Here is a 10,700-nt window from a genome sequence, read left to right as displayed (position 1 = left end):
GGTCAACGATACTTTTTGTTAGGAAAATACATATTAAAATTGGTAGTGGAGACAAACCATTCCAATATTCTTTTAAGTTTTATTGAATAGAGAAGGGGTTGGAATCGAAATCTTGTTGGGCCACCCATTCAAGTTTTTCATAGACTCCATGTTAATTGTTTGTGAACATGTGCGCTTGAAACTCACTAGCACATGGGTTATCTCAATAGCTAGTCTTGAGGGTCTAACTCTTAAGGCCTATGCCTTGAGGATCTAAATCTTAAGACCTATGCCAATCATTTCTTCCATCCTACCACCCTAGAAACCGTTCTTATAATTGACATGGTTCTCCTCTTGTAGGTTCTAACCACTCCGGCTCATAAACAAGAAAATGTGAGTACTAATAATCCATTGCCTCAAATCTAGTGGAGGATCAAGTCTAGTCCCAAAAGTGACCCAAATCTAATTGAACCATTGTCTATTCTTGATAGAGAGGTCATAAATGATGACATAATCATTGGAAGCCACATACAATCTCTTGGTGGGTATCTGAGGCTCTCCTTTATGCCCAAGGGTACTATCAATGCTAAAGATACATTTGTTTTCTTAAGTAGACCATGTCCTTGCAATTATATCATTGGGAACCATTGCCTTGTCCTACACTAGCTAACATGAATGTTCAAAACTAAGAAAACACAGTAACAATAGTTTCATATCGCTACTTTATCTAAAGGAAAATCACAGAAAGACCAAACCAAGCCAATCTTGCCTCCCAAGCTACAAAACACATGGCACCAAATGCTAGGGTATTATTATTGGCACTAACAAAAAGCTAGGTTCATCATGGCTTATCGACCCAAGCACCCCATCAGAAACCCTTCAATCCTTATTGTTTTGAGTGTTTTAACCTTGGATGGGTCTTTGAGGCTCGTAGCAAGTGCATAGATAGGAAGAATTTGGCATTTTTATAGTTTCTTTTTATACTCCACATAAGAGTTTCTCATGCGCATTAATGCTTTTATGATATAAATACTCTTGTTTTTTCCATATGGAGAACCATTGGGATGTGAATGTAACTGTCACCATTAACTAGACCCAAATCCATTATGGCAAGAAGTTTCACAAAGGTGCCAAAAGTTGAGTCTAGCTACAAAAAGCATTTATGTGGGAGATCACTTAGTTTGCTAGGTCGATTCTTCTTCCATTTTGTAGATTGAGTCCAACCACCTATTCTTCTTTAAATGGCCAAAGGGGATTAGCTTATGATCGTTGATCTTGAAGGGAGACACAATAAGATCTTGCTCGCTAGATAGAGTAGTTGAGGTTGGAGGTCTAGCATAAGGATTCTCTTGAAGCATTGGTTAGTCATCTAGACATGGAGATTCAGGTGGAGAGGTCATCTAGTAGCTTCACATGAAGTTGGTATCGATTTTACCATGACATGGTTATTAAAGCTAGTCGCCTTCTCACATGGTTGGAAAATGTCATGCAATAAGTTTGCCAAGAAGCGATCCCACATAGTTTGAATGCCAAAAATCGCGTGATGGGGGGACTTGCTTGAGTTGCAGCACCAAACACACATTGTACACACGAGAAAGCTCACTTAAGAACACAAGAAGAGAGATGGAGATCAAAATGTTTTTTTGTTGGTTTTTTTTCTTCTTTCACATGTTATACAATGTACACAAAGTATAGATAAGATATAACAGAAAGAAAAGTGGCCTACTTAGTCAAATAGTGCATAATTGACTATACTAATCAATTGGTGTTATATCTATACCAATTGTAGGTAGGTGCAACAAACTAAATATAATAAGTGATAAGTCAATGGCCATGTGAGGATCATGATGACCGTTGACGTGCTAAGTGTAGACATGCGGACCCATCTAGCCAGGCGGTTCATCATTAATGTCGGCATGTATTGAGCTTGCCATCTGAAGCTCAACTCTATCTTTGCAACTCCAAGTAAGCTTTGGAACTTTCGAAGCTTCTCTGTACACACTGCCTTTATGAAAGTGTCAGCTATTTGATCTTGTGTGTTTATATATACCAAGTCAATCTCTCCTGTAAAAGTAATTTCTCTCTCTCAAAGTGGTAGTGTATCTCAATGTGTTTTGTCATAACATGGAACATTAGGTTCCTAGCTGGTTGTATGCTGATCATGTTGTCACAGTGAATGACAAATGGATTATCTCCTTGCACATCTAAATCATCTAATAACTTTTGCATGTATATTACCTCATGTACTGTTATAGCAATGCCTCTCTACTCAGTCTTTGTACTTGATAAAACAATTGTAGGTTAATTTTTGCTGCTTCATATAATTGATGTATTACTAAGGGAAAACATGTATCCATTGGTAGATCTTTTGTCTGACATGCTACTAACTCAATTTACATTTGTGTATTCAAATACTTGTACATTCTTACTTGCCTCATAAAAAAGTCCACAATGTAAAGTGGAATTCACATACCTCAATATGCATATAATTGTATTCAAATGAGGCTTTCTAGACATTTGCATAAATTGACCGATGAGGCCAATAACATAGTCCAAGTCTAGCCTTATGATAGTCATGTAAATCAAACTCCCTACTATCCTTCTGAACATAGTAGGGTCTTCTATCTCATCCCCAATGTTAGTACTCAACTTTACAATTTGTTCCAATGGTACTGAAAGAGGCTTACATGTCATACCAGACTTGTATAATATATCCAAGCCATATTGCCTTTGGGATAGCCATATACTATCATCACATCATTTGATCATCTCAATACTAAGAAAGTATCTCAGCTCATTCAAATCCTTCATCTCAAACTTTTTCTTTAAGAAGTTCTTAACTTTAACAATCCCATTGTTATTATTAAATGTAATAATTAAGTCATCCACATAGATGACTATGAGGATCAAATGTGCATCTCCCCTTCTCACATAAAGTGAGTGATTAGCATTGAAAATATAAACGACAATATTGACAAGATACTCTTCGATCTTGTCAGACCATGCTCTAGGTGCTTGCTTCAGCCCATAGAGTGTCTTCTTTAATTTGCACACATATGTGGGATACTCTAAATTCTCATAACATATCAGCTACCCCATATGTATATCTTCTTGCAATTCACTATGCAAGAAGGCATTCATAATATCCATTTGCTGCAAACTCTAACCTTTGGCTACTATCCATGCAATCATACATCTAACAATTGCTATCATAGCAATTGAACTGAATGTCTTTTCATAATCTATGCCATATGTTTGAGCATAGCCTTTTGCAACCACCCTAGTCTTATACTTGCTAATTGAACCATGTGTACTATGCTTGACTTTGTAAACCTAGTTACAACTAATATATTTCTTGCCCTTAGGTAAGAGTATCAAATCTCAAGTCTTATTGGCTTTTAATGTAGCCATATTCTCATCCATTGATGCATCCCAAAGCATTTTTAAAAAAAAGTGGGCTTAATATCCTCAACTACCTTTATCATATAAGCATAATGGTGAGTTGCATAACCTTCAAAACCAAATCTTTTAAGATGGTATCTGACCTTGCTGGACCTGTGTATACCATTGGATTACTATGTGGACCCTTTGCATTACTATGTGCTTTCTCTACCTTGTGTTTTGATTGAAGGAATACCAAGCTCATCATCCAAACTTTCTGAACCACTAGAGTCTCCATTAAATCCCAAATGACTAGTAGATGTATCATTACCATCCAATACATTCTTCTTTTCTTTGTCTTTACCTGCAACACTTGTAGATCCACTTGAAGATGTGGGGCTATTTCTTAGTCTCCTAGGCCAAAGGCTAACTGTAGGTGTAGTATCAGATGATGTTTCTACTCTACTAAGGCTCCATGATTCTTGCTTTTCTTTCTGTACATAGCTATCATGATCATGATCATAATCTAATATATTACCAGGAGGTGCATATCAACTGCTCATCTCATAAAAAATATCATTCTTGCTCACTTTGAATTCACTTGTGTAATAAGGTTGTAACAATGATATCCTTTTTGCTCTAAAGAGTATCCAATTAAAATACATTTTTTAGTCTTTGGATCAAGTTATGGGAGTTCCATTCATAATATAGACAATAGTATGAATAACTTTAATTTTTTTTTTGGCATATTATTTTCAGTCACCATCAATGTTTGTGCAACTTTTATAATATGTATATTTTTTCTTTGTGCAATCCCATTTTGTCGTGTGATATATCTGTAAGTAAATTGCCTCTTTATTCCATAAGACCTCAAGAAGCCATGAAACTCATTAGATAGGTACTCTTTCTCTCCATTTGATCTCAAGTACTTAACTTTTAAGCTTGTTTTTGTTTCTATAGCTACATTGAAAGATTTTAAAGTGCTCAAATATATCACGCTTTTCCTTCATGAAATATATCCATAGAAAATACAGTCATCAATAAATGTGACAAAGTATTTGTTGCCACTAAGAGATATATTTTATATATGTACAACATCAAGTATATTTTTGCTCACTTTGTCATGCGAAAAGGGTTGTCTTGCATGCTTACCAAACTGACATGTTTCACACACTTTATGAATTTCTACAACTCTTAAAGAAGGTAACCATGTAACCAATTCTTTGGACTGTATTAATTTCAATCTTTGTATATTTGTATGTTCTATACGTTTATGCCATATTTTAACGTCTGCAACTACTTTTTCTTTAGCATATATAGCATTATTCATTGTAGGAATTTCAATATCTAAAGTGAATATGCAGCCAACTCTACTTTCTTTTGTGACCAACTTGCGCTTGTCATTAAAGTTATCTACAAAATAACCATTTGCATTAAAATCGAACTTGCAACCCTTGCTCTATGATTTGGTTAACAAATGTTAAATTCTTTGTGATTGATGGCACATGTAATACATCTGTCAGACTCCTTGCTTGGCTGTTATGCAAGGACAAGGGAATCTTTTCAATGTGTAAAATTGGATGGTTTGAATCATCACATGTCTGCACATAAGCTGGATTTTGTAAGTCTTGTATCTCTCCAAACCATTCAGTATGATTGGTCATATGATAATATATATTTGAATCAACATACCATACATTATCATGTGCCCCCTTTTATGTAATAATATTCATCATATATTGCATAATAAATAGATGCTTATTTTTATCTTTATTTTGTTATGAAGACAATGCATAGTTTCCTTGCTATAATTTACCATTGTGGATATCATCATTCTTAGCATAACAATGGGTTGTAATATGACCTATTTTGTGACAATAATGGTAAATAGTAGAGCAGAATTTTCAGAATCTCTGTTATATAATCCATCTCTTCCTTTAGAGCTCCATTTACCTTTAAAATTTCTCTTGAAATCTGCATTTCACCAAATTGTTGATTTAATCTATTTTGCTGGTCATTACTAGCACGTCTCATACCACGGCCTCTTGAAGAGGATCTACCATGTTTCCTTTTCAAACTTGAGAAAAATGCTTGAATCAATTCACTATTTCGTTCAGATGGGTCACCATGTATATTAATCTCTTCGGTAATCATGAGAGACTAACTCATTAAATTTTGGAAATGGCTTTTGTGTGTGTGTGTATATATATATATATATATATATATATATATATATGTATATATATGTATATATATATATGTATATATATGTATATATATGTATATATATATATGTATATATATGTATATATATATATGTATATATATGTATATATATATATATATAAGTGACGAATGATTTTCAAGCCTTCTCATTATTAATACTACCCAAAGTAGATGAAACTAAATCATCATCATCAGGTATTGTATCAATTGCTACTAAAGCATCTGCAAATGCTCCTCACCTTCAAAACATACTCATTGATAGATATTTTTCATTTCTTTGGAGATAGCTAATACATCACCTTTTTATCTTTTGCATTTCATTTTTTCTGCCTTTAATTGATCTCTTAGTTGAAGGGATACTCAACTCTGGTTTCTTTTCTTTACTTGAAACAAACTCATAAAGGCATTTTCAAATGAGGAAGTTTATTACATGAAACTTCCATGAAGGGTAGTTGTTCTTGTCGAGCTTCTCAATGATAGGATTTTCAATGTTTTTTGCCATAATCATAAAAATGATATAAAATAGTAAGTCTTTTGCAACCTTTCATAACAAGTGCACAACAATACACTAAGAAACCTTTTTCAACAATACATATAATCTGCAACCTATTTGCAGTTAAATCTTATGTTTGCTTCCTTCCAAACACCTTAAAAATTTTAGATTTGAAATTTGCAACCTGTGTCCACTTTCGGTTGACATAGCCAAAGTTGCAACATACCTTGAAACTATTATCGGCAATCTTGCGGCTCTAAAACGGGCCTCGAAATGGCCTCAGATGTCCAAAAAAATAACAATCTCACAATGCGTCGCTCGCGCACCAAATCTCACAGTAATATGAGATTTTCACTCTACCTTGCTTTCGGTGCCTCCACAAGCACTATCCAAGAGAAAGAGTGGATAAATGGGAAAGCTTCTTACCCGTTGCTTTCTTGCTCAAACCTTGCTTATTCTCCTTCACTTCAGCCTTTAAAACTAGCCTCTCTCAGTGTGGCGCGGCTTTGATACCATGTTAAAAATCGTGTAGTGGGGGGACTTGCTTGAGCTGCAACGCCAAACACACATTGTACACATAAGAGAAAGCTAACTTAAGAACACAAGAAGAGAGATGGAGACCAAATAGATAAGATACAACATAAAGGAAAGTGGCCTAGTAAGTCAAATAGTACATAATTGACTATACTAATCGATTGACACTATATCTATGTCAGATGTAAGTAGGTGTAACAAACTAAATTAATAAGTGATAAGTCAGTGGCCATGTGAGGATCATAATGACCACCGACATGCTAAGTGTAGACGTACGGACCCATCTAGCTATGCGGTCCATCATTAATGTCCGCACATGTTGAGCTTTCCATCTCAATAGTGAATCTATATCTTTACATTAAGTCCACAAACTAAATATATCAAAAGAGTTACTCCATCATTCACTAATGTGGACAAGACCTTGGTTGAAGTGGAGAGTCACATCACTAATCACTTTAATGGACTCTCATTGCTCCTTGAGATTATGTCTTACTTGTGTTTATTTATGGTGTAACCTATTGACCTAGATGCCCTCACCAAGCTCAATTATAAGCCAAATTTCTATGACAACTAGGTATCAAACATAGTCATCGAACATAAACAAAACCATTCTTGATGTATATATCAATAAAATTATCATTCTTAACTTAATCAAAACTCAAAAAAGAAAAACATATACACACTATAATCGAGTTTCCAAGCTTAGAAGCTTACATTTTTTTCTGTAAGGGGAGGAGAGCTGAAAGCTATTCTCCAAATCTAGCAACTTCTCCACATAAGATAAATTGACCATCAACAAGATCCACATTAAAATTTTTTGTGATAAAGATAACTAGGTCAAAGAGGAGGTAATTCTAATGAATGTTTATCTTTTTGCATATGGCACTTAGCAAGCCCCTCTAACGCTACATGCACTCTTTCTGGTATTGATTAAATATCCTCTCAATGAAGATAAGCTAGTGTTCACCACAGAGTAGAGGCATGACTTGGAAGTAAGTATACATAAGATAAATTGACCATCAACAAGATCCACATTAAAATTTTTTGTGATAAAGATAATTAGGTCAAAGAGGAGGTAATTCTAATGAATGTTTATCTTTTTTCATATGGCACTTAGCAAGCCCCTCTAACGCTACATGCACCCTTTCTGGTATTGATTAAATATCCTCTCAATGAAGATAAGCTAGTGTTCACCACGCAGTAGAGGCATGACTTTGACTTGGAAGTAAGTAAATAGGGAGTGGGACTCCTCTGGTTCCAAATTTCAATGAATCTTTTAAAATAGGTGAACATGTACCATACCACTAGAGAGCTCATAGCTAGTTGTGGCATAGCCAACTACGTCCAAGCCACATCAACCAATGTTCACTTCATGACATGCTCAACTCTCATACAAAATTATAATCTAGATACCAATACTAGAAAATTTTCCTATGTCTTGAAGTTTGACCGTCAATTTGTGGAAAGAGAAGAAAACTTCAAACCTATCCCCATGCCAATGGAAGAAACACTAGCGGCGATAAAGGGTTGGAACAAGGAGATACAATAGAATGCAAAAAACATCCCAGGTTGCATAGAGATGGGATGATTTAGCGATAAATAGTAAAGGAGTCTTGTTGAAGCCTACCATCGATGAAGAAATCAAGGTGACAATGCATGTATTCCATCACCTTTTCACCTATAACACATCGTCACTATGTCAATATACTAACTCATTTTATAGTTATCAATGTGGGAATTCCTCTACAAAAAATTATCCCATTCCAATATGTGCCCTTGTCTTAGCCACTAAAGGATCACATTATAGAACACAACACTTAGGAAAGTAAAATAGGCAGAGAGAAGAGAGAGAATCCAAATTGCATTGATAGCCCGTTAGATTAGAAAGAAGAAGCAAAGCGAAGAAATAGAATTGTGCTCATGCATTAGGGGATTTGATGAGGGAGAAACAAAAGAGTACTATATGATTATCATAGTAGTTAAAAAGAGGTCGACTAAGGAATAAAAAAAAGATGGAAGCTAGGATAAAACAAAGCCAAAAAGAGTATGAGTGAGCAATAAGGGCCTCATCAAAGAAATAATGCTAAAAAAGAATTAGTTCATCTCATAGAGAGTGGCTAAGATTCTACTTTGATTCAATAACACTTGTGAATGACACATTAGGAAGCATAAGGATACAAATCAATGAGCTCACAAGGGCAAAAGAGACCATGACTATGAACTAGGAAAACATGTTGTGCCCTAAGAAATCATCAAAGAGTACACATTAACCTCCCATAAGAGGGCAAGGCACACTAGGTAGAGTAGGAGCTCTAGAGTAGTTGTGTGACGAACTTATGAGAGACAAAGTTGAAGCAATAGCAACCTAATAAAAACTCCCATAGGAGGGCAAGACACACTAGGTAGAGTAGGAGCTCTAGAGTAGTTGTGTGATGAACTTATGAGAGACAAAGTTGAAGCAATAGCAACCTAATAAAAACTCCCATAGGAGGGCAAGACACAATAGGTAGAGTAGGATCTCTAGAGTAGTAGTGTGACAAACTTATGAGAGACAAAGCTGAAGCAATAGAAACCTAATAAGAACTTTAGAAATGATTGGATGAGACCCAAGAAGCATATAAGAAATTTCATGTGGCGCCCAACCACTAGGTGTAGGAGCTCCAAACACAACTTAGGGAAAAAAAATTTTGAGCTTTAGGAAAAGGCTTTTGCACTTCAAGAAAGAGATGCAACACTCAATGTTAATAAGGAGGAAGAGATGAACAAGTTGTGCAAATATCTGCTCAAGAAAAACTATCAATTGCTAGAGGTCTTAGCCCAGGAAAAGGCCAAAACAAACTTGCATGAAAGACAACCCATTGATAAAGGTGCACAAAGTAGTGACATTCTTGAGATGTAAAGGATATGATGATTGAGACTGGAGTGAACAAGCATCAGATGTAACAAAGAAAGTGGTGGGAAAAGAGTAGGAGCTTACCTATCTCATTTAATGTACTATGTATATATACAACTACTAGCAATGAAATCAACAACTACAGTTCACTCTACTCTCTATATTGTCTCTATCTCTCATTGTGCACAATGTCTTCTCATCTACTTATCCTCTAGTTCTTACTTTCCCCCAAGATACCTGTGAACTTTGAGTGAGGTCTGAAAATTCTCTCCATCATTCAATTAAATGTGGCAGGTGCATTAGTCAAACCAAATGGCATGACTAAGAACTTGTATAGTCCAAACATTATACGAAAAGCTATCTTATGAACATCTTCAGGTGCTATTCGTATTTGGTGATAGATGCTCTTGAGATCAATGAGACTAAAGATACTAGCCCAATTCATGATGTACCTTTATTTTTCTAGAATGGAAGGTGCATCATATAACCCTTTTCACATCTCTCTCTTTCTAAATTCTACCTTTATTCTGTATCCTTGAGCTAGGAAATAACTTGTGACCATCCATATTACTTTGATACCTAGGCCTAGTGGACCTAGCCTTCTGACCTTGGAATATTGACCTTGAAGAGTGTCTAAGGCTAGATGGCCTATTGTTCTTCTAACTTTGCTATGCAATACATGAAGATTTTACATCAATACCTTGAAATTTTATGTTACTAGAATACCATAGCTTGGAAATACAAGGTTAGTTGGTATAGGCTATGTGAGTGACAATTGCTAATCTAGATAGGACACAACTTAGTGATGTGGAGTATCATGTCAAGTGTGACAAGAGTATTCAACTAGTAGGATCCTAATTTAGAGATAGGGACTATGAGATGATAAATAATGTTGTAAATGGTGAGGGGTTTTTTGCATTGCTATTTTCGTATGATTGAACAAAGATGTTCATTATTGTGAACCCTACAAATGGTGAAGGGTTGTTTTAATTGTTATTTTCATATGATTGTACAAAGAGAGGTGTGATGCCAATTGTATGTACATTCTTGTAATATCCAAGCTGATTCTTGCAAGGTACTTTGTTTAGTTATACATGCTTCTTATTTTCATAGCAAAAGCCTTAGACATAGGACTAATTACTAGATACTTGTAGAAAAAGAGAGATTCTATACATGCCAATTACTGGTAAGACT

This window comes from Lygodium microphyllum, chromosome 1 (genome assembly GCF_053477565.2).
Source record: "Lygodium microphyllum isolate KBCC chromosome 1, Lygodium_microphyllum_v1.1.10, whole genome shotgun sequence".
In the NCBI taxonomy this organism is placed as follows: domain Eukaryota; kingdom Viridiplantae; phylum Streptophyta; class Polypodiopsida; order Schizaeales; family Lygodiaceae; genus Lygodium; species Lygodium microphyllum.
This window is presented reverse-complemented; position numbering follows the sequence as displayed.